At 35.5% G+C, this 24,578-nt stretch overlaps 1 protein-coding gene across 1 annotated transcript in view; it reads left to right on the top strand.

The window, feature by feature from the left end:
• Window positions 1-24,578, top strand: part of LOC140227694 (uncharacterized) — a 50,306-nt gene that overhangs the window by 15,745 nt on the left and 9,983 nt on the right. The window lies entirely within an intron of this gene.

Below are 24,578 nucleotides of genomic sequence, written 5' to 3'. Positions count from 1 at the left end.
GTCACCATTCCTAGTCATATATAAGGAAAGGGGTTTATTCCAATACTGCTACACTTTGAATCAAATGAATATTAGATTGGGTAGGTGTTTTTGTTTTTTTATCATCTAAACGAGTAAAAATGCTCTGCGTATAGACTTAAACAAAATGCATTTTTAGTAAGTTTGAATTAAGTAATCTTTTTTTTTTTTGGGGGGGGGGGCGTATGGAAATGAGACCGTCCAGCTCAAAACCCATAAAAGTCGCAGATTAGGATTTTTTGTTTGACCAAAATGTGTCATTTGAGTTGACTAACTCAAATATTTGAAGTTTATATGTCGTGAGAGAATAAACTTTTTCCCTTACAACTGTCAACATTTGGAACAAAGCTGAAATTGAGATACTATACCCAGTTTTTTAACATTTTCGTTGATATTTCTGAATAGCACGCCTGAGAGACCCTAGTCTTTAAATCCTCTTTTCTCAGCTTTGTAAGAAACTGTACCTCCTATCTCATATTTCAATCATTTTATGAATTGGTTAGGATTGGTCTATTTGAACAAAGTTATATGTCATTTTACAGTTCAAAGCTTACTCCTTTCAAGTATTGTAGAAAAGTGGAAAATCATTTTGACTTACTTTTTCAGGGTGTAAAGATTGGCAGTCATATGTTTATGCATATACAATGAGAGAAATGAAGCGTTCAACGCACCGAGATAGTTCAACAGCGACGCGATTTATTGCCAAGCTTTCGTTCTTTTCTTTACACCTACAGCAGAGCTGTATCACGTTTAAGTAGCTACGTCCGTTGAACGTTTCATCTTCTCGCACTGAATAGATAATGAAGGAGCTACACTTGTTCTGTACACGGCCGGGACCCCTTCTCGCACTCTCTCTCTCTCCCTTCATATGTAATACTGTTTTGTCATCAAATTATAAAATTGTGTTCTCGAAATATTCAACTAAACCAGATTTTGCAAAGGATAGCTGCGGATTCAAATCTTGTAACTCCTTTCATTAATGGTCCTGGTAATCCCAAGTAATTTCCAAGGTTTCATCAAGATAATGTTGAGTAGAGGTCTCTAACATCACTCTGTCTTACGTCTTACGTATTTACAAACGAACAAGATGACTTTAAACACTGAACAAAGTACACTCATTTCAAAGTGCTAATAAAAGTTGGTTCAGTAAATTTCCAGTGACTTCAACGAACACTCATAGAACAAACAAGTCTTTACTTTCAAGTGACCCTTTTTGTCAAAGTATCTGTAGAGACGCATCCCAACGAAAGAACTGGAAAATGAAAATGTCGATCTAGATGGTAGATACTCCATTGTCAATTGAGAGCGCTTGTAATGAATTGTCATACCAAAAAGAATGATGAAGACAAGTGCATACTTCGTGTGTGTGTGTGTGTGTTTTGTGTGTGTGTGTGTGTATGTGTGTGTGTGAGTGTGTGTACTGTTCAGTTGATCGCCAAACATTCCATTAACTGCAATAAATCAATCACTTGATTATTCGGAAGCTTTCTACTGAACATTAACTCCATAATTCAAACACCATTCTTGATTATTTTGCTATGTACGCTCTCAAATGCTTGATAGCTGGAAAATAAAATAAGAAATTCCAAGTTTAAACGCCATCCCCTTTAGAACTGCGTGACTTCCTTTCTGATGTCTACTTGTTCCCTCTGCAAGCTATGAGTATACAACCAGACAGAGTCCATTGTTTTTTTGACTGAATTTAATTAATTTTCTAAGACTTCACTATTAATAGACGAATAAAAGAGTTAGAGACGTGTATACGGTGTAGAATAGTATATGTAGACTTGTATAGGGTTACATTCCTCGAGTGGGAAAATGATGTGCTACTGATTACGACAAAGTTTAAGACACGATTTCAGATTTATGCAAATTGCAAATTTAATCTTATTTGCCTGCAAGTGTTCACACGGAGAAGCGTCTTGAAATGATGACTTCAGTTGTTTCAGTTCTGTTCTATATCTCTGCCAGTATGCTCCCTTACTATAAGCTCTCTTAGAGTGAAACAAACAAAGCACTCACAGTGCTTGTTATATAAGTTCTATAATAAGCTGAAAGTGTCAGCTATAGGGTGTTCACATGAGACTAACCTTAAATCGCTACGCGTTAAAAGATCACTCAAAATTATGGTATATGTACACACTTCAACTTCCTATTGGTTGTGTTTCCTAGTTAAGTTGGAGTGTTAGTAATACTTTGTTTAAGGGATTGACAGTAAATAATTTAGATTAATCATGTAGATATTCAATTCAATTCAATTTGTTCATCAGTATTTCAGGAGTACAATAAAATCACACCACATAAATTCATTAGAAGAAAAAAAAGAGGAGTTGAACTTGATAGGAACCCAAGGAGAAGCAGTGCTTATAGCTACATTATATTGGTCATACTGATGTAATATACATGTAAAACGGAGAGAAAAATCAATACACATGCACATTTCAGTCTGTAAATAAGTTTGATGGGAATATATATATATGAGTGTACATGTATATACATTAACATTCACCTCGGAAATCTGGGAGAGCAGAGGGGAGAGAAAAAAATAGGTTGAGTAAGGAAAGGGGGGAGTATTCTAGAAGTGCCTAAGCCCGAAGAGTTGGACTCGAGTCAGCTTGGTGTAAGACAATAATGACCAAAAAACAAAAAAAAAAAGCTTAAATTCATCATGCTCATATCAGTACAAAAATGTATCAACTTTCCCTCGGGATGAGCAGGTAAAAGTATAATCTCTTGAATAGTGATAAAGTAGAACTACATTTGATGTTCTCTGGATGAGTATTCCATGATTTGGGGAATTTTATTTGAAATGAGTTCAGGACTACACGTTTGGTTGTCGTACTTAGTTTCTCTAATGCACCTCACATGCTTGTGCATTCAGCCTACTGCTTATGATAATCACTATGATTAATTAAAGATACAAGAGGAAAAATTGTTCATTGAGCAATTGTTGCTAAATAAATGAGGTAATGATGATATACCAACTCCGTGCTTTCGTTTGTTTATGGCCTTACGTAATTATGCTCGCTCTCAGACAAAATTGTTAGCAATTAAAACAAACTGGGGTTCACTGGCAATTTTGCCCCGTTGCTGTTCTATAATTATTGCACACACACACACACACACACACACACACACACACACATATATATATATATATATATATATATATATATATATATATATACACATATATATATTGAGTAAGTTGTCCACGTGTTGGTGTGATAATATCAAAAACAAAACTGAAACCAAGGTCATGCTGTATTCACGAACAGTTTATTTCGGCACACAAATTTTCGAACGATTCGCTCTTTCTCAAGTGTTGATACTGAGAAGACAATGATAATTTCAGTTTTCCTTTTGAAAAAAAAAAATATATATATATGTGTGTGTGTGTGTGTGTGTGTGTGTAATGTAATAATAAAAATAATAACAATGAAGAGCAATAATGCGCCGTATCGACGCATGAGAGCCTGTAAGATTGAAGACAAGCTGTGTACATATTAACAACATAAGCACAACCCTTTAAATCCACTTCATATCTAATATTACATAAATATATACACAAAATATATAAACCAAAACCACAAATGAACAAATATGATTTAAGGAGAGTCTTAAAAAGAGAGTATGAAGTTTCCTGACAGATGTTGAGTGCGAGAGTGTGCCAGCGCTCACCCATACTGGCAAAGCCTCTGACATGTTCAACGATGAAAGCTAAACCCTGCCTTTGGCTTGTAATGAAAGAAGTGAAAATGCCCCGTTCTTTTGACTCTCCGTATGTGGAGTCGACAAATCTTCAGTGATTTTTAATAGGAACTTTTTTAATAGTTCGTCCTTTACGCTGTGTATTATAGACATTATTATATGACTGAATGGAGTGTGGTTGCTATATATTTGTTGCCACTATTTTTCATGTTAGGTGTTTCTTTTGTTTTCTCAAAGCCATGTTTAATACAATATCCAACAAAAAAAGGTTTACATTCAAACTACACTTTCTTACGAAGAGACATACGATTATAGATAAAAACTATACAAAGTACAGTCAAATCAGGGTGGTATTCAAAGGTTGGCTCAGGTAATATTCAATGACCTCAATAAACAATCACAGCACAGATAATACTGCACTTTCAATACATGTAGACCAACGGCGTAAATCCGTACTGAGGAGTGGGGGGATGATTGGCGATAGTCACCATCACCACGATTACAAGCCCATAACCGGACCGGCGCAGCCCTGGGAGGGGGGGGGGGGAAGCTTGCCCCCCCCCCCCCTCCACACACACACACACACACACACACACACACTTTACAGGGATCAAATGTCCCACTCTTTTCCATGCAAAGTGGGAGGGAAGTAGCAGCAAAACTATGACGACTTTTTGTTCTTGTTTTTGTTTGTTTGTTTTTTCTTGTCAGCCCACTTCGGCGGAAAATCAGACCTTTAAAGTATGAAGACTTTTTTGTTGTTGTTTCTCTTGTCTTTTGATGTTCTTTCGTCTTCACTGACAAGCAATTTTGCCCCCCCCCCTTTCAAAAACGTAGCACAGCCCTGAATAATGCCCAAATAAATTCAATAAAATGCTAATAAGGATATCCATTATTTTCTTGAATAACGAGGTAGATATTTTCCTGTAGCTATCAATAATTGTATTCTTCAATTTTCTTGATTTAAGTCAGCAAAGCAATCATCACAGGGGCATCGTTCCGTTTTAACGATGGAGGGTAGGGGAGGGACTTTGAGTTTGAATATCTGTGCGAGGGAGCGGAGCGGCCGGGGGGGGGGGGAGGGTGTGGGAGGGGGGTATCCCCCTCCCACACGAGGAAAATTTGGCATTTTCAGACCTCAAATTCAGCGATCTGGTGCACACTTTTGGTGAAATTTGGGATTTTTTTTTCCTACAAGAAAACAAGTAAGAATAAGAAATATTCATAGATAATTAAATGACTACATCGTGGTATTTCAGCTCTTGCTCTGCCTGTGCGACATTACTGTGAAGGCCTACTAAATAGTGGGGCCTATCACCGGCGTAGCCAGGATGATCTTAGGGGGAGCGGTTAGATGCGAGGGAGCGATGCGAGCGAGGGGGGAGGGTGTGGGAGGGGGTAGTGGGAGGGGGGTCTCCCCCTCCCACAGTGAGAACTTTTTGCATATTGATGTTGTATATGGTGCAAGTTGATTCATTTTTTTTTTTTTTGCGTGTTCTATCGACTTGAAACAGTCCAACATGTTTAAGGTAGCAGTACATTTTATGCAGATTATTATTGAACAATTTTGCCTATAAAATGGTATCATTTAGAGAAACTTCTTGTCTTGATTCTTACACTGAAGATCATGAACGCGATCATGCCGGACATTGTACAGTCCAAAAGCGGCCGTTTGTAGCTATATATATATATTTTTTTTTTTCGCTTTGGAAATCAAGAGGGGCGCACCGGGCGCATTTGTTGGTAATTTAATACTGGCAGCAACATCAGGAGAATGACATAACGATTAAATGCAGGCGGGCTTGAAAATTTTGACATTTTACAGTCCCCAAACTGCCGCTTGTAGCTATATCTTTTTCGCTTTGAAAAATAAGGGGGGCGCATCGGGCGCAAATGCTGGTAATCATATACCCGGCAATAACATCAGGAGAATGGCATGACGATTAAATGCGAGCGAGCGAAGCGAGCGAGCTTTAAAATTTTGACATTTTACGATCCAAAACCTGCCCTTTGTAGCTGTACTTTTTTTCGCTTATGAAATTAAGGGGGGTGGGCGCGCACCGGGCGCAACTGCTGGCAATTACTGGCAGCAAAATCAGGAGAATGACATAACGATTAAATGCGAGCAGGGAGGTGTTTCTCTTCCCACCTCCATGAAGCGAGCGAGCTTGAAAATTTTGACATCTTACAGTCCCAAAACTGCCGTTTGTAGCTATATTTTTTTCGCTTTGAAAAATAAGGGGGAGGGCGCACCGGGCGCAACTGTGGTAATTACCCGGCTGCAACATCAGGAGAATGGCAGGACGATTCGATGTGAGCGAGCGAAACGAGCGAGCTTGAAAATTTTGACATTTGATTTTTTTAATGTCCAAAAACTGCCGTTTGTATCAAGCTGTACTTTTTTCGCTTTGGAAATTAAGGGATAAGGGCTCACCGGGCGCAACTGCTGGCAATTACTGGCAGCAACAAATATCTCTTAAACACATTTATGATGTAATCTGGGGAAATTTCAATCCCAGAAGTGCATACTATATTTTTAGGGGGGGGGGGGATCCTCCGTTAATTGAAAGTATCTAGATATCTCCTCCCACCCAAGGAACATTTGCATTTCTTTAAACTGAAATAACAGACCTGGTGCACACTTTGGATGAAACATTTTGAAATCTGTCAATCTAAAGTGTATTAAGTAGAAACGATTGAACGGGGAGGGTATGGGAGGGGTTAGGCCTATCCCCCTCTTACGCGAGGGAGATTTTGTATTTTCAGAATTGAAATTCAGCCATCTTTGAGTGAAATATTTAGACAGTCTTCTATCAAAAAAGTAAGAACATTTCCACATCTCGGGAGTTACTAGGAGGAGCAAAATGATATGTCTGTCCCCAATACTTTTATGGGGGAACCATCCCCCTCCCCCTCCATCGACGTCTCTGCATATGAGGGATCTTTTGTAAGTGAAAGATCTGCTGCACACTCTTTGATAAATATAAGGAAATAAAACGTCAATCTCAAAAGTGTACAAAGTCTATCGAAGGGGACCCATTAGCTTTAGCATATTTATGATTGCAATTCAGCGATCCGGTGCATAATTCTGGCGGTAGTTGTCCAATTTTCCATATAGAAAGTTCGAGATTTGTCCTCATCTCGGGAATTGCTTGGGGGACAAAATGATCTGTCTCCCCCAACTTCATCCACTGCACACGATTGAACTTTTAAAGTGCTCGGGTTTTTTCGGGGGGGGGGGGAATATAATGGTACTTGGCAGAATAACGAAGAACGGTTTCCACAGAAGTCGACTTGTAGTGGCAAGGTATAGTGACAGCTCTTCATGTAACCCGGGATAACTTGTGACATGCGACAACTAACACACTACTTTTCCTCTGATCAAAACACTAATTGAGAGCAAATTGTTGGATAAAGATGAATATAGTTTTATTCACTTGAATAAATTTATTCCGCGAGATCAGTTTTGTACATTATGTGTTAAAAACCTTAACATAAAACAGTAACAAAGCAAACAAGGTTAAACAAACAAGCACAGTTTTTTTCTCCGTATGTGTCTCTATGACAATCTTTGTGGACTCTAATAACATAATTATGTTCCGTAATTCCAATCGACCATATAGAATATTATCTTTTATGTATAACTCCATTCCTTTGGACAGTAAACAATAAACATTATCAGAAACGCAAGGTTATATAAGGACCGTATAGGCGGAGATTGAAAACTTGAAAGTTCATCTCGTATTGAAGGAAATTTTACCTTTTAACTTCAGTAACCTCACAGGAATAGATTGAGCAAACCGTACTTTAATTGAAGACAACCCAACGTTTACTAACTATAAATCTCGCAACATAGGCATACATATCAGAGCACTTCTGAAGCCCAGGTCTATCAGATGTTAACATACTGTAGCCTTTGAAAGTTCAAACATAATTGGGCATATAATGCCGACAATTTGAATAATTTCCTGAGATTTTTTCTTAAAGATTCTTTTGTATATGCTATTACCATTTAAACACCATTCCTATTTGCGGAAATCAAAATGAGTTCACCCCTTCCTTTTCGTAGAGATAGTTCTATTCATTTTGCTCACCTTTTTTCCATCTTTGTCAAGTTAATGGCTTCATATCTGGCCCCTACTAAGCACAATGACATGATAAGCAACGTTATTTTCGAACAACATAACAGGCTCATAAATACAGTTGTAAAATTCATTCACCGGGATCACGGCACACTTCAGGTTTTATACATTCTTACCAACGTGTGAAAATGATTTGGTAAGGTACAATATCCGTTTCAGTACTCAATTCCAAGTAGGTCCTATTCCCTGGAAAAAAAAATATGAAAATCTTTTCGTACTATTCTGGCAAATTGTTAGAATGTCTTGCCTTTTCTGTGGGATTGTTTAATTAGGGATTAAAGAATCCATTTTTCTGTTCGTGAGATGAATGTTGCATATCAATAAAATTGGCTGCGAATAAACTTGTCTTATTAATCTATTGATGTATGTTTGTTAACAGGTGAACTTTCTTGTGTTTTTTGCACATCTCCCATGAAAACAAAAACAAATCTGGTTAATAGGTCTGAACCATTAATCTAAAGCAATGTTCATTAGATTAAAGGAGGTACTTGCATATGGCAAAAAATCGACACCCGTTCCTTTTGTTTTTTCTGGAGGCAAACGAATTATACTAACTGGGCAAAATCACTGCCAATATGGAGAGGGTAAATGTGTTGCAATTCCTACGACTGGAACTCGTACAATGCTGTTAACGAACTCGTTTGTTATCTAGATCTTTGGGTAACTCATGCGGAGCTCGACGTGAGTCGCATCGCGCTCGGCATGGTGCACTCGTTCAAGCCTCCGTCCATGGCAGACTGTGTTGCATCAAGGAGGTGGGAAGAGCACCTCCCTGGTTGCATGCAGCTGGTTGCCATCTGGTTGTATGGCAACTAGTAGTTCAACATCCGAAGCATGCATTACAGTCGATATTGCTCTACATGCATTGGCGTGCGAGAGAAGTACGCGAGCGCAGCTAGCACTGTTCAGCAGTATGCTCTCGTCACGAGGCGGGCGTGCGAACGTCATGGCTCATGCATTAAAGTATGTAGCCTATAACCTAGGTGGGGATGCAGCTGGTCTGATGCGACGAGACTACTAACAGTGGATGCGCGCGAATACACCGCCTATGAGCCAGTTGTTTGTCGTTGTTTTCTTATTTTTTTTTTTGTGAATCGGTGGCAGTCTTCTTATAGGGGAAAAAAAAAAAACTGCCACCGATCGTGGCGCCTAGCGGACGCGGTAGATGCGTCCACTGTTCTTTGTCTCGCCGCATCAGATGTATCGCTTGGCAAAGACAATTATCTCGCTGCATCATACGTTTAGTTTAACTGCAAATTACAAAGACAATAACTGCATTCTCCGCCTAGATTATAGGCTATGCAATAATTCATCATGCTGAAATCAATATCACAACATTTCTTTTTGTTCGTTTTTTTGTTCCTACATCTTTTTCTTGGGAGAATTTCAGGGGGGATATTTGTACAGGCCATCCCCCCTCCTTCAAAAGTGGGGGGGGGATATATATCCCCCCATCCCCCCGGGATTTACGCCCATGATGTAGACCCTTCATATCAATGTGTCCATTCAGATGCACAACAAGGTAAGAATATGAAAATGAAAATATCGAGATAGCTGATAGGCGTACTAGTTGTTGAGAGAGAGAGAGAGAGAGAGAGAGCGATTAATGAACTAACCTCCCCCCCCCCAAAAAAAAAGAATGTTATGAAAATTAGTGCATAATCTCGTTATGTGTGTGTGTGCTTGTGTGTGTGTGTGTTAAATTTCATCCTAAAATTGCGAAAATGGTATCTTTTTTGCAATTTTGATTCTGAAAAGTTCATACATGATTTATCTTCTGTGAACTTGGACTGTTTTTTTTTATCAGACAAAGATGATGTTGCTGCTATGTGGCTGGACAGTAAAGCAAAGTTTGTTGAACGGTGCAATAGATACGCCCCCTACGTCAGCATAAGAAAGAAGCGTACTCCCAAACCATGGATAACGACTGAATATCTGATACTTTCAAGGGATAGAGATTATTACAAATCAAAATTTGATCATTTTAAGTCTGTTTCCAATACAAGATCTATGCAGCGTTTTTGGATAGAATATAAACGCATCCGTTATAAAATTAACAATAAGAAGTTGAAACGGGAAAAAATAGATATTATTGTAATAAATTTCAGAGTATTATGAACAATGATTTATTCAATTTCAATTCAATTCAATTCAATTTTATTTCCATTTCCATTGAATAAACAGAATAAATATATACAATACATTTACAGAACAAATTTATAACAATTTCAAAGAAAACGTACAAGTGGTCACGAGTAACACAGAATTTCGTTTCTAAGGTATATACCTAATACAAAGATTAGAATGGAAATGGAGGGTCCCACTTAAAAAGCAAAGCTTGTAGGGTATGGGACCCTCTAAAAATACGTACACAAAGTCAAAGAAACCAATGTCAACTGACATGAAATTAACTTGGGAAGGGAAAAAAAAAGAAGAAGAAAAAAAAAGAACAAAAAAAAAGGGGGAAATGAGACTATGGTACAACACGCGCCATCGTGGACACAAGCATACTGTACTTCATTATGAAAATGCAATAACAAAACAATACAACGCTCCCTGGTTTGAAATTGCGATTGATTGGGTGCATATGCCGGTATGAATGCATAGGAACGGATATAAAAAAAGAGAAAGAGAATAGACTCACTGTTACTGGTACACTAAAAGAAATATCTGAGGTAAACTTATGTTAGATTGTTTTCCTTAAAAGATGATTTCTGTGTGATAACTTAATACTTGTAAAAACAAACAAACAAACAAACAAACGACTTGATTGAGAGAATGAAACCGAACCTAATTTGGTTGTATATCATAAGATTTCAACAGAAAAAAATTTAATTTGTTTTTAAAAGAATTCAAAGTTTGTGCTGTTATTATGTCATTGGGAAGTGAGTTCCAATACTTAGGTCCCTCGTAGATGAAGGTTTGCTGAGCCAGCAAGGTCCTAAAAAATGGTAAATGAAATTCGTTCGATTGCCTTGTAGGATAATTATGAACAGATTGATTTTTTGAAAACATTGATTCAAATATATATGGAAGATTATTTTTATTGTAATTATACATAAATTGTCCTAAATTAAACAAATACAAATCTTTAATTTTAAATATTTTATTTTCAAAAAATAACGGATCAGTATGAGACAAATATGCAGTGTGACATATAATGCACAGTGACTTCTTTTGTAGCAGAAGTAATTTATCCAAAAGAGTTTGATATGTATTTCCCCATACAAGAATACCGTAATTTAAATAAGGCAATATGAGGGATGAATATAATGTAAGCAGGGACGACAAAGGAAGACAAAATTTAATCTTGTTGATTATACCGATGTTTCGAGAAATAATCTTACATATACTATCAATATGAAATTTCCATGAAAGCTTATTATCAACTGTTATTCCCAGAAATTTGATATAAGAAACATTTTCCAGCGGTGTGCCATCAAAAATAATATCAGCAGGTAATGCCTCAATGGAGTTGCTGAAAAGCATATATTTTGTTTTTTGAAGATTGAGAGATAATTTATTAGCTTTTATCCATTGAGCAACTTTTTCTAATTCAAAATTTAATGTCTTTACTAGGGTAAAAGGATTATTATGCGAAAAAAACAAATTTGAATCATCCGCAAAGAGAATGAAAGAAAGAATATCTGATGATTTACAGAAATCATTTATATAAATAAGAAACAGAAGCGGACCTAATAAACTTCCCTGTGGGACCCCACATTTAACATTTAACATTTGTGAATTGCAACCATTTAAAGAGACATATTGCTTCCTGTTCAAGAGGTAGCTCCTGAACCACTCCAAGGCCTTCCCACGGACTCCGTAATGTTGCAATTTAATAAGTAAAATATCATGATTAATGGTGTCGAAGGCCTTGGAGAAGTCCAGGAACAAACCTATGAGATGTGAGGATTTGTCGATAGCATGTGCTACTTTTTCTACAAAACTCAATAATGCATGTGAGGTGCTATGTTTTTCTCTAAAACCAAACTGAGTATTTGAGAGTATATTATTGAATTTCAAAAAAGTAAGAGTTCTTTTGTAAACAATTTTTTCAAGAATTTTGGACAGTGTACATAACAAAGAAATTGGTCTATAATTATTAACATCTAATTTATCACCTTTTTTAAACAAAGGAATAACTTTTGCTATTTTCATACTTTCAGGAACAATACCATAAAAAAGAGATAAATTGAATATATGAGATAAAGGATCCGCAATTGAAGATATTACTCCCTTCAGCAGAAAATTACTGATGTCATCGTGTCCAGCACTTTTTTTGGAACGAAAATCAGAAACAATATTGATTATCTCCTGACTATATGTTGGGCTAAAAAACATTGAGTTTAAATTTGGTGGACCTAAAAATTCAGGAAAATGTTTATTTGAAGATGGAATTTTGCTTGCAAGATTTTCCCCAATGGAAGAAAAATGATTATTTAGAATATTACATATATAATGAGGATCTTCATGAATCTTATCATCAGATCTAATTTTGGTAATATTCGACTTGTTATTTGATATATTCATTACTTGCTTTAAAACTTTCCATGTATTTTGCATATCATGCTTATAAAATTGTAACTGCTTAGTATAATATTTTTTCTTTTCAATACGTATAATTTTCGTCAAAGCATTTTTATAACTAGTATATTTCAGTTTTGATTGCTCAGTAGGTTTCATTTTAAATTTATAATATAAATTGTTCTTTCTATTTATTGAACGCAAAAGTGACTTAGAAATCCAAGGTAACCTGGGTACCTTTTTATAGTTGGATGACTTTTCTCTTCGTTTTGGAATATGAATTTCCAAGAGTTGAGTAAAAAATAAAAATATGCATAAAATATTCAAATGACAAATTCACATCATTTGAGTCAAAAATAGACGACCAGTCTGTCCTATCTAAACTAGCACCCAGACTGGCTACGTTTTCATGTGTAATTCTTCGTCTAGATAAAGAACTAGATTTATTATCAATAATATCATTAAAAAAGAAACTAGTCAAAATGGGGAAGTGATCTGTAATATCTGAAAGTAATATAAGAGAATCAGGAGAAGGCAGAATATTAGAAAAAATATTATCAATAAGGGAGGCGGATTCATTAACTATACGCGTGGGCTTAGATATCAAAGGTAAGAAAGAAGCAGATAGAAATAGTTCCATAAAATCTTGTGAGATAGTATTTTGTTTCAATAAATCTATATTAAAATCTCCCATTATGAAACATTTTTTATGAATAAAAACTGGATCCTTCATTAAATTCGCAAAATATTCCAAAAATGATTTCATATTCGCACTGGGTGGTCTATACATTACACCTATGATTATATTTCTACCGCCAGGGACTGTAATTTCAATAAAAAGAGATTCAATAACTTCAGTCATACAGTTGAGCTCATCACGAACTATATAATCATACTTTTGTGAAACATATAAAGCAACGCCCCCACCCGCCCTAATTTGCCTGTTATTAACTACAAAATCATATCCGTCGAGGGCGAAAGGAAGACTTAAATCATTGGAAAGCCAGGTTTCGGTTAAACCTATTATCGAAAATTTTTTCCTGATGGGATCATCTAAAAGTAACCTCAGTTCTTCAAAATGTTTATTAATACTCCTAATATTAAGATGTATGAGTGAAAAAATGGTGTCATCATATTCCTTGACAACATTATTAAACTGGTTGAGAGTAAGATATTCCGAAGATGGGCTTTGCAATTGGTTTTCTATATCAAAGTCATAATGAAATTCTTTCGACGATGTATTAAAACTATCTGAAACACAATTATCGAAAAAGATATTATTTTGATCAATATTTACTTCTCTTTCTGCCAAAGAAGGTCCTACCGTATCGAAAAAATCATCATCAGTAATTGAATTGAATGCAGTGTCTATTGGATTGTGTAGTACAGGGTGAGCGTAATTGCCATTGCTTGTATCCACGAGGGCACCTGTCGAGTGCAGCACAGGGGATTTTGACATCTTGAATGTCTGTGATGTACGAGACTAAAAAGAAAGAAAATGCTACATCTTAGTTGGAAACAGAGTCAATGTAACATTAATACCATACACGAGGTACCACATATATTACAGAATAACGTATTAACAATTATCTAAGAGCGTCTTCAGCCTTGCTCTACTATATAATAGGAATTAGAATACACCAGTTAAGAAATCAGGTTACAGAAGGAAAAAGAAAAGAAAATAAACTAGGTAAAATGTCCCTTGACATAAATGAGTATTACATTAACCATTTTCAGAGAGTGATAGAAAAAAAAGGAAAAAAATGAAACACCTCTCCTATACCAGATGCAGACATCTTGAATTGAATGATTAACATTCACAAATTTATGTACATGGGATGACATAGATACAACACTGGTTAAATGCGAATGGGTGAATGCCCGCCATCGTATGGTCACAGCGCGAACGGTCAATAACCACCAGCATGGCGCCCCCTGCCACGCCCCGCCGATGAGGCAAGGGATCGCCAAGCAGTACCTCAATGAAGGCGCCAACAAACAACCACGTGACGGGGAGGCGCCATGCTTCGGACTGCAATATACAATGAAACAATAGAACGCAATCATCACCTGTGTATTACACTTGGGTGTCGCAAATATAGCATATTCAGCTTTGTGTACACAGTATAAACGCGCAGATGAAGGAATGAGAAAAAGTGAGTTAATTATATAGGGAAACGTAGGTCAGTAACCACCAGCATGGCGCCCTCTGCCACGCCCCGCCGATGAGGCAGGAGACCGCCAAGCAGTACCTCAATAAAGGCGCCAACAAACAACCACGTGACAGGGAGGCGCCACGCTTCGGACTGCATTAATGAAACAATAGAACACAAACATTACCTATGCATTACACCTAGGTGTCACAAGTACCATAATATGCAGCTCTGTGTATAAACACGTATGTTTTAAATCATCCTACTATCCTGTTATAAAACGTCATGTTACGAAATTTTGACTCCCGCTTGCCTCTAGTGATAAGGACAGACAATGTCCAATTTACCATGAGCGTCTGTAAATTTCATACTGAGTTAAAGAAATGCACTGGTATGTATGACATTTACAGTCATCACCTGTGAATTACACTTTGGTGTCACTATAGTAGCGTAAACAGCTTTGTGTACAGTTAAACGCGGTCATGGGTGATACAATCCAAGAAGAAATTTCAGACTGGCATTATAAACAATTGACCCAATATAACACAGACATTAAGGCATGTGTTTTTCAATCCAAAGGGAAGTTACAGACTGTAAATCATAAAGAATGTACATTATTCCTGCATAAGTAAATACTATATAGATCACAAATGAGTAAAACAATGACCCTTTAATATCGCCCGTTGAGAACGACAAGGGCGCTAAGCTGTCATAGAACTCATAGTGTTCAAGACAACCCAACGCCCCACCCACTCCCAACAGACGATAAATCAATTAAACACTTTTATATTATTTATAGTTTGTGTTTAAATTCATTACTCAACTCTCTACCATCATATTATTTCACATACAGATGAAGGAATAAGAAAAATAAAAACATTAAAAGGCTTCATAACTTGTGGTATTAAGGGTGGTTCGTTCAGTTGAGTGAAGAACAACAACGCAAGTGTATTAATCAAATGAGGTTCATCTTAGCAAGTGAGCGTGGTTTGAGCTCGAGTCTAAGCACACACCTGAAAATGATATTCTAACAGGGAGAATGGGACAAAAGAATTACCTTTTAAGTCTTATTTTCCGTGGACAAACTCTGTGTGCAGCTGCCCTGCCCGTTTTCGTAGACAAACTCTTTATCATATGCTGACAACTGCTTTGTGTTGTGAATGTATTAGCGCTGTCTTTGCCCATGAAAAGTAGGCAAGATCTGCGCCAACACACATACAAGTTACAACGTAACATAATACTGATTGAATGTTTTAGAAATCCTACTTTCCTATCAATAACATCATATTACAAATTTTAAATACCGGTTATTTCTTGTATCAAAGGAGAAACAATGTCCAATGTCCAATCTACTATCAGCATCCATAAAATTTCGTACTGAGGTGAGGGTATGCATTGGTATGTATGACATACACAGTCATCATGCCTATTACACCTGGGTGTCACAAGTAGCATAAACGTCAGCTTAGTGCACAATTCAATCCATGGAGAAATTACAGACTGACATCACGAAGAAATCACAGACAATTTACAGACTGTTAATCGTAGGGAATTTACACAGTATAACACAGCATTGAGCATTTTGGTCCATGGGTCAATTTCAAAACTGAAAATCTCTGTTCAACCATTTTGTGTTTCAAATAAGTTGAAAGGATGAGGAAAAAAAAACAACAACAACAATTGAGTACGGGGAAATATGGGCTTCCAAATCTTTGGCAGACTATCATAATAAATCATTGATAAGTCAACCTTAAAACAGAGCGGTCGTACATTCATAGCACGTCTGAGAAGAAATTAGTCTCAACGTGAGAAAATCAAATGAAAAGGAAAAAAAATATATTCTTCGTAACTTTGCAATATTGAGAGTGGCTCATTCGGTTTGAATGAACAGCAACACAGAAATATTAATCAAAATGAGCTTTATCTTAGCATAATAGCATAATAGCATCATGTTACAATTCTTTTTTTTTCAAGTACCTGTTATCTCTTGTAATCAGTAGAAACAATAACCAATCTACCATTAACATCCATGAAATTACGTACTGAGGTGATGAAGCGTTCCACAGTATGTGTGACGTACACAGTCACCACATGTGTATTACACTACCTTGGGTGTCACAAATTTAGAAATACAAATGGAAGGTTATCAACTATCTTTTGCCAAAAGCTAAAAGTGAGACCGAATATAAGTTAGAATATGAAGGAAAAGTTTAAGAAAACAAATATGAAATCGGTAATGTTTTTAATCAGATATTAAATACTGTATAGGATAGAATAAGTAGTACAACCGGAATCAATATGAAGAAGAAGAATTTGTATTAAAATAATTGATGGGTATTGATGCATAACATAATGGAGTGCACCCAATATTATTCAAATTTGCTGCGGAAAGTGTTGTAAACCATTGACTTATATCATATTAAATTATATTATATTATATTATATTATATTATATTATATTATATTATATTATATTATATCATATATATGTGACCCTGCACCACAAAACAAACAAAAAGTCGCCAGACATGAATTTTTAGTTAAGACCATATTCTGAAATAGCAGACTTTAAGCTTTAAAATGATGTATAACTCAAATCAAATAGACTCTCCTAACCTATCTAAATATTGGAAAGAAAGCACAAATTCAGGAAAAGTGTGAACTGAGAAAAGAGGCTCTAAAGTACAGTGTCTATTCAAGCGCTTAATCTTTACCAAACCCTGCTGGCTGTGGGATGAATGGGACAGAAAACAGGAAGTAAACCACCAGAGTAACAACAATGAAGGGATTATCAAATTAAAGTGAAATTTAGCATGCCTCATTAACACATTCTGTCCATGTTTAATGCCAACTTTCAAAGCAGTAGCACTATCCTTTCAAAAGTTATTAGAGTTGAAAGTGAAGAGTATGTACAAGGTTTTTTTTAGAAATGAAAAAGGGACTCTAAAGACACACTTAATCACACTATTCTACCAAAAATGTTCGAGATAAACTGCTAAAAAAACACACTTACCCGCCCGTTTTATGATACCAAATTTTAGCATAATGTAAAAGAAGACCTATTTTTTTCAGAAAATATGAAAAAGTCAAGATCGGCTAGGTTGACCCAATTCACTTATTTTCAGTCTTCACGCAAAGTCAGTGTGTGCGACTTTATGTTCGTTTTGTGGTGCACGGTCACATTGTTCCCATAAAACGGGAAGTATGCCAAAAGATTTTCAATCTACCAAAATAGTTCCAATACAATAAAGTGATGATAAAACATGCACTTTGAATTATAGACCTATATCTATTTTGTCAATAGTAAGTAAGATTTTAGAAAAAGGAATCTATACACAATTGTATGAATCATTTTGAATGAACATTCGTTTAATACTTGCCAATAATCAATTTGGTTTTTGACTTTTACACTCTACAAATTCTTGCATTCTGGATATCACTGAATACATTTCACAAAACATGAACTCTGGACTTATAACAGGTGGTGTATTTTTGGATCCTGAGAAAGCTTTTGATCTTATACCTTATGATAAACTGATAAAGAAAATATGTTTATAAGGGTACAGAGTATATATGGTTCGAGTCATATATCACAGGCAGGTCTCAGTGTGTTTCAGTCGAAGGTATTTTGAGTGACTCACTTGTGGTGAAAACATGAATCGCACAGGAATCCACCCTTGGGCCATTGATTTTTAGTATATATGTTAATCTGTTATCTGTGAAATGAAGTATATGCCATCGACTAAACTCTCATTACATGCTGATCGTGCTCTAAATTTTTGCGAGGCAAAAAAAAAACCAAGGAATAATTACAAATTATGACAGTCTCAGTTTGATATGATAATTGATTGGATGGATAGAAATGTAATGTATGTTATTGATGATTAAACAAAGTATATGATGTTCGGCTCTATTAAATAGTAAGAAAATGTGATATTAATATTATATGTAATAATATGAGATTTGAAATTGTAGATAAAAAGAAATATCTCATGATTATATTTGATGCTCATATGAAATGGACAAACATGTTCTTGATGTTGTTAACCTTGTAAGTAAACATTCCTGGGAAACAGTAGATATACGTGGAATTAAATCATATCTAAATCAGAAGAATTCGATTGATTTATATTATGCTATGTTTTTTTCCTCATTTGGATTACTGTAGCATTATACGGGGTAATACGACAAAATGTAATATAATGAGATTCATACAACGTGCACAGAACAGATGCGCTATAAATGCTGATAGATATACACCAACTGATATATTGTTAGGATCACTTAATTGACAATCAGTGCAACAGCGGATTAAATTTAATCATTGTATAATTATGTTTAAAATCATTAATAATCGCAGGCCTAGGTATTTAAAGAAACTTATTTCCAATAGAATTGTAAATGTACAAGTTTCGACTTTTAATTTTTAATTTTGATATACTCTTGGCATCTGAGTTCTTACCTAACCAAACACTGATTACTTATTTATTTCATGTCCCAAATTTTGTGTTGTTTGGATATTTAAAGAAATTGTGTACATGTTCAACTTTTGATTTCTTTAATCTTTAATGGGATATGATATTCTTTACCTCTGTATAACTTTTTTTCTTTGTTTTTACCAAAACATTTTGCTACAGCAAGTATTATCCGGAAAAGGGGCGGGTGAGATAGGGCATATAGAGGATAATGGATGGATCACATATTTACTGATCCTCCGATCATTTCTCTTTGTGATGCTTTACTGGCTATAATAATTGTATAGTATTATTTTCAATGTAACACGTAATTTGATTTCACATTGTTATATACATTTACCTAACACCATATTCAATCTTACATTTCAATTACTGTTTTCACTTATTCTTATCTTGTATTGTATTGTATTCTATTGTATTCTATTGTATTGTATTGTATGTATTGTATTGGTGTGGGCTGTAACAATTGCAATGTTCAAAATTTGTTTCAAATTGTAAACTGTATTTCAATCCTTTTTTTTTTTTTTACAATACAGGGCTCTCTTGTAAAGTAGTTTTATGTACAGAAGACACTACCCTGAATAAAGGACAAAGAATAAATAATAAATAAATAAATAAATAACAAGAGTACACTCTCTATCTTTTCTCTGCTTTGTGTTCTCAGATGCCTTATGGGTGAAAATTAAAGAAAGAAATCTAAAATTCATGCATCAATTCCTTTAGGCATGCGTGCCTGGCTTCTTTCTGATGTCTAGTGTTCAATCTGCCAGCAATGAAATACGATCATATTAATCAGAATCCTTTTTTTTTTTCATGACTGAATTTGAAGTGCTTTCTAAGACGTTTGCACTGTAGACTTTCTTTGGATGGATACCAACCAAACGGCTCCCGGTAGATAAAGAGTTAAAGACCATGAAGTGAATGAATGCCATGTTAGAAACTGAAAGTGTTTGATATTGATATCAGCTTTTCCTGTTACCAGATTCTCACATGGTGCTCAAATAATAATATCATGGTCGAAGATCTATCGTTAATTCGTGACATGTGAGAAAGAAAACTAAGGGCTACGTGGCGTGTTTTCGTTGGGGGGAGGGGCGCAAAGGCATAAAATATAGATATAGTATTATATTATTAATACGTTCCATTTTTACTATAATAATGTGTGAATGTATGTGTATTTAACTCTCTTTTATACAATAAAGGCGGTGGCTCCCTGATACAATATTATATATATATATATATATATATATATATATATATATATATATATTCTTTTTATGACAAGGGATACTGGTATGGATTCCATATTCGAAACCGAGAACTTTTGGCGTAGATATAGTAACCTACCCTGGTGATAATTATACGTTTACAAGAATCTCCGATGACAACATAAACTGAAATCTTTCATTCATTTATGACAAAGCGAATACATGTACTACGTCATTGATATCATTCAGATAACGATTGACCAGGAATTAGAAAGAAGACAGGAGACTAGAAATCATATTAATTCAAATACAGTTTGAGAACTGAATAGTATCCTCAAGTGGTTTCTGACTTTCCCCATCTATTCTGTTATTTGTATGCCTGGAGATATAATGAGAAGTGACGTTTACTGTTTGACGCACGCGTGCACACGCAGGGTGTGGTCAAGGAGACTGGCGGTCACGAGACTTTTCTTTCACACATCACGGTAGAATCATCAGGAGTACTTTTTGATAATTATTTTTAAACAGCGCCTAAGGAGCTTATACTGAATCTCTTATCGCATGGTAATACAGACTTAGCGTACACATCTTCATGGAATGAGACTAAGCACGCAGTACTGCAGCATTCATCGGAAATTGATTTATACGTCTAATCTTGTGCAGATACAGTTTGCAGTAAACGTGAATTTATTTCTACAGCTTGTGACTGATGGCTATTGATATTTTGATGGTAGAAAAAAGTTTGCCAGGCATGGTTGTTTGCTGCATGGTTCCATCTTGTCTAACCCGCTTGTCATTTCCTCAACGCTACTATACGTGCCATACCTAGACTTGGTCACTCTTACTCTTCATCGAACAGGAAATGGTCTCTAATTTCTACAGTGATAACGACAATATTGATTTTAAGCCAGCATCGAAAAAATGGCTTCCTTTGTATGGTTGTTGGTTTGTATCATCTTTGACAGTCCGTTCCTCACTTTGTCGACGCAAGGAACAAAGACATGGGGTAGGTATTTTTTTTTTGATTTCCATGAATTCAAAATGCATTTCCTACGTTTCCTGAAATGCTTAAATTAATCAGTTTGGTAAAAATTAGGTCATAGCTGACATCTGAACACTCAGTCTTAATTTGTCCCCAAGCAATCAGGCCAGTGTATGAGTACTTGAAGTGCTAGTATAAAGGGCGAGAAACCTTATTATCTGTGGGAAAGAGAAAACAAATCTATCCTACATAAAACAAAAGCAGACATTGAAACTGAGCAGTATCACACCTTACGCTATTAACAGACCGTATTGACATAGATAATTCTTGAATGATCATCTTCAGTTATCCCAGTACCTACAGACGTGCTATACCTCTTGAACAAATTATATTATGGAGATACTGGTATTTCGTAAGATTTAAAACTTTACCTCCCTGATCTCTTTGTCTCCCTAGTTATCCATCTGAACTGCTCCGGGGATCCAATAGACGGGAACATATCGTGTGATGAAAACTGCGTCCAAAACCGTCATAGTTGGCTTATACAGGCAACCTCTGGACGACGAGTGCTTTTAGAATTTGAGTCTATCAACAACCCAAGGATGGGATTTCATATCATCGATGTTTTATCTACGAAAACGTTTCGAAGACTGATTAAGAATCATACGTTGTCGTCTCCAGTTTTATCACTGTCCCATCAAGTGAAACTCCGCATATGGTATATATGTTTACCCAGTAATATTCAAGTTGAAGGTGCAATGCTTCAGCGGTAAGTACTCAGCGGTAAGTACTACATGATTCGTCATAATTATAAATTAACAAATTAAGATATTGAAATGTCTTTTGATTTTGTAACTTTCCCGAACTGGCAGAATATTCATTTATGTTTACATTGACGCAGACACAGAAACACACACACACACACACACACACACACTATTTGTAAGGATTTCAGTAGCACAAACGATGATGTGAATCACGAATTTCTGAAGTAACGTTAACAAACATTCTGAATTCATGACTATATTCATTACAACTAAACTGCAGTCACTGTTATACACCCTCAATAATTGTACAAAACTTATTGTAACTGCTAGTTCTATAATGTTACTATAGCTACCATTTCTTGTGGCTCATGAATCACAGCCCTAGCCAAAAAAAAAAAGTCAGTTGTATCCCTTTGTAAAAATTAGTGAAATCGTAACTGCAGATCTACATTTTCTAACAGGTACGTCGAAGTGAGACGATAGATAAAAGTCACAGCTCATAATCGTGCTAAAAAAAAAAAGTGGATAACAGGTTTGACTCCAACTGGTTCCTTTTTTCCGACATGTGTTTTTTGAAAATATAATGTAGATCAGCAGTTTCGATCTTACAAAGTCATATGTACACAACATAGGGGGACTATTGATTCGGTAACTACTTTGGGTGTTTCTTTTTTTATATTCTGTACTTGTCCCTTATCGACAGTGGAATTGCCTTTTGCCTCTCAACTAGCTAAGAAAGTTGTTTGCAGTTATGTACCTGTCCATGTTTTTACACATATCCCTGCCCATTTTCTTACACATATCCCATATTGGCAATATCCATGATATGAAAGCAACAATGTTTGGAATAATGCATTCAGGATTGTCTTGTAAAGTTGCGCAATTTGACGTGAATAATTACACGCTTCATCATGATGTATCTGATTGTGTTTACACGTAAACAAACAGTATAACAGTAAAAAAAAAAACATAGAATAATGATAGCAAGAGAAAGGAACGTAATTCTGTCAAACATTGTAAGAATAACAGTAACATTTACAAAAATAATTATTGCAACAATCGTTTACCAGGTCTGTTTTGTGTCTGCTTAATGTAAAAGTTAAAAGATACTCTATGACAAAATACAACGCATTCTAATGATGACCCTCCCCCCCCCCCAAAAAAAAAATCAAAACAACAACAACAAACAAACAACATTTTGGGACACTTATGCCTACAAGTATGAAAACTGTTTATGCACAGAAATAAGCCAAAGTACATACGCTATTATTTTGTACATATATGTATGTTTAATACTATATTTATGTATATATATATATACATATATACATATATATATTATACTATATATGTGACCCTGCACCTCAAAACAAACAAAAAGTCGCCAGACATGAACTTTTAGTTAAGACCATATTCTGAAAGAGCAGACTTTAAGCTTTAAAATGATGTATAACTCAAATCAAATGGACTCTCCTAACCTATCTAAATATTGGAAAGAAAGCACAAACTCAGGAAAAGTGTGAACTGAGAAAAGCGGCTCTGAAGTACAGTGTCTATTCAAGCGCTTAATCTTTACCAAACCGTGCTGGCAGTGCGATGAATGGGACAAAAAAAGGAAGTAAACCACCAGAGTAACAACAATGAAGGGATTGTTAGATTAGACTAAAATTAAGCATGCCTCATTAACACATTCTGTCCATGTTTAATGCCAACTTTCAAAGCAGTAGTACTATCCTTTCAAAAGTTATTAAGAGTTGAAAGTGAAGAGTGTGGACAAGGTTTTTCGGAAATGAAAAAGGGATTCTAAAGACACACCTAGTCACATAATTCTACCAAAAATGTTCCAGATAAACTAAAAAATAAAAAAGTGATTCTAAAGACACACCTAATCACATAATTCTACCAAAAATGTTCCAGATAAACTGCCCGTTTTATGATACCAAATCTTAGCATAATGTAAAAGAAGACCCGCTCTTTCAGAAAATATGAAAAAGTCAAGTTCGGCTAGGTTGACCCATTTCATTTATTTTCAGTCCTCACGCAAAATCAGTGTGCGCGACTTTATGTTCGTTTTGAGGTGCACGGTCACATATATAGGGTATATATATGGTATGCATGAAATGCAAATCTACAAAGCTCTGATGAAATAATGATGTAAGCAGTGAGTTACAAAGTGATGATAATAATGTTGATGGCAATTCTAAAACAAAAACAAAAAGTTATGAACATTTCCCTTCGGAATATGCAAATAAGCTACTAATTAAAGCGTTTAATTTTCTATTGATAAGATATTTCCGGGGTAATTTTAGATCCAATCAGTGTTTCAATAACGCTCAATTCCTAATTTCTAATGCATGTTCTTGGGATTAAATTCATTAGTTCAAGAATTCACTGTCTATAGTATCAAGAAGTTTTCTTTAAGAGTTAAAAATTGAGTATAATCACTTTACTGTTAAGATTGTGATGTAGCATAAAGCATGTTGATCACTCATTTCTGTCATCATCACTAAACCAAAGCCTGTAATTAGATCTCAAGAATTATTTCAATAAGAATTTTATTTTCAAGAACCCTCTGTGAGACTGGTTGGTGGACCC

The sequence above is a fragment of the Diadema setosum genome, chromosome 4 (genome assembly GCF_964275005.1).
Source record: "Diadema setosum chromosome 4, eeDiaSeto1, whole genome shotgun sequence".
In the NCBI taxonomy this organism is placed as follows: domain Eukaryota; kingdom Metazoa; phylum Echinodermata; class Echinoidea; order Diadematoida; family Diadematidae; genus Diadema; species Diadema setosum.
This window is presented reverse-complemented; position numbering and strand designations above follow the sequence as displayed.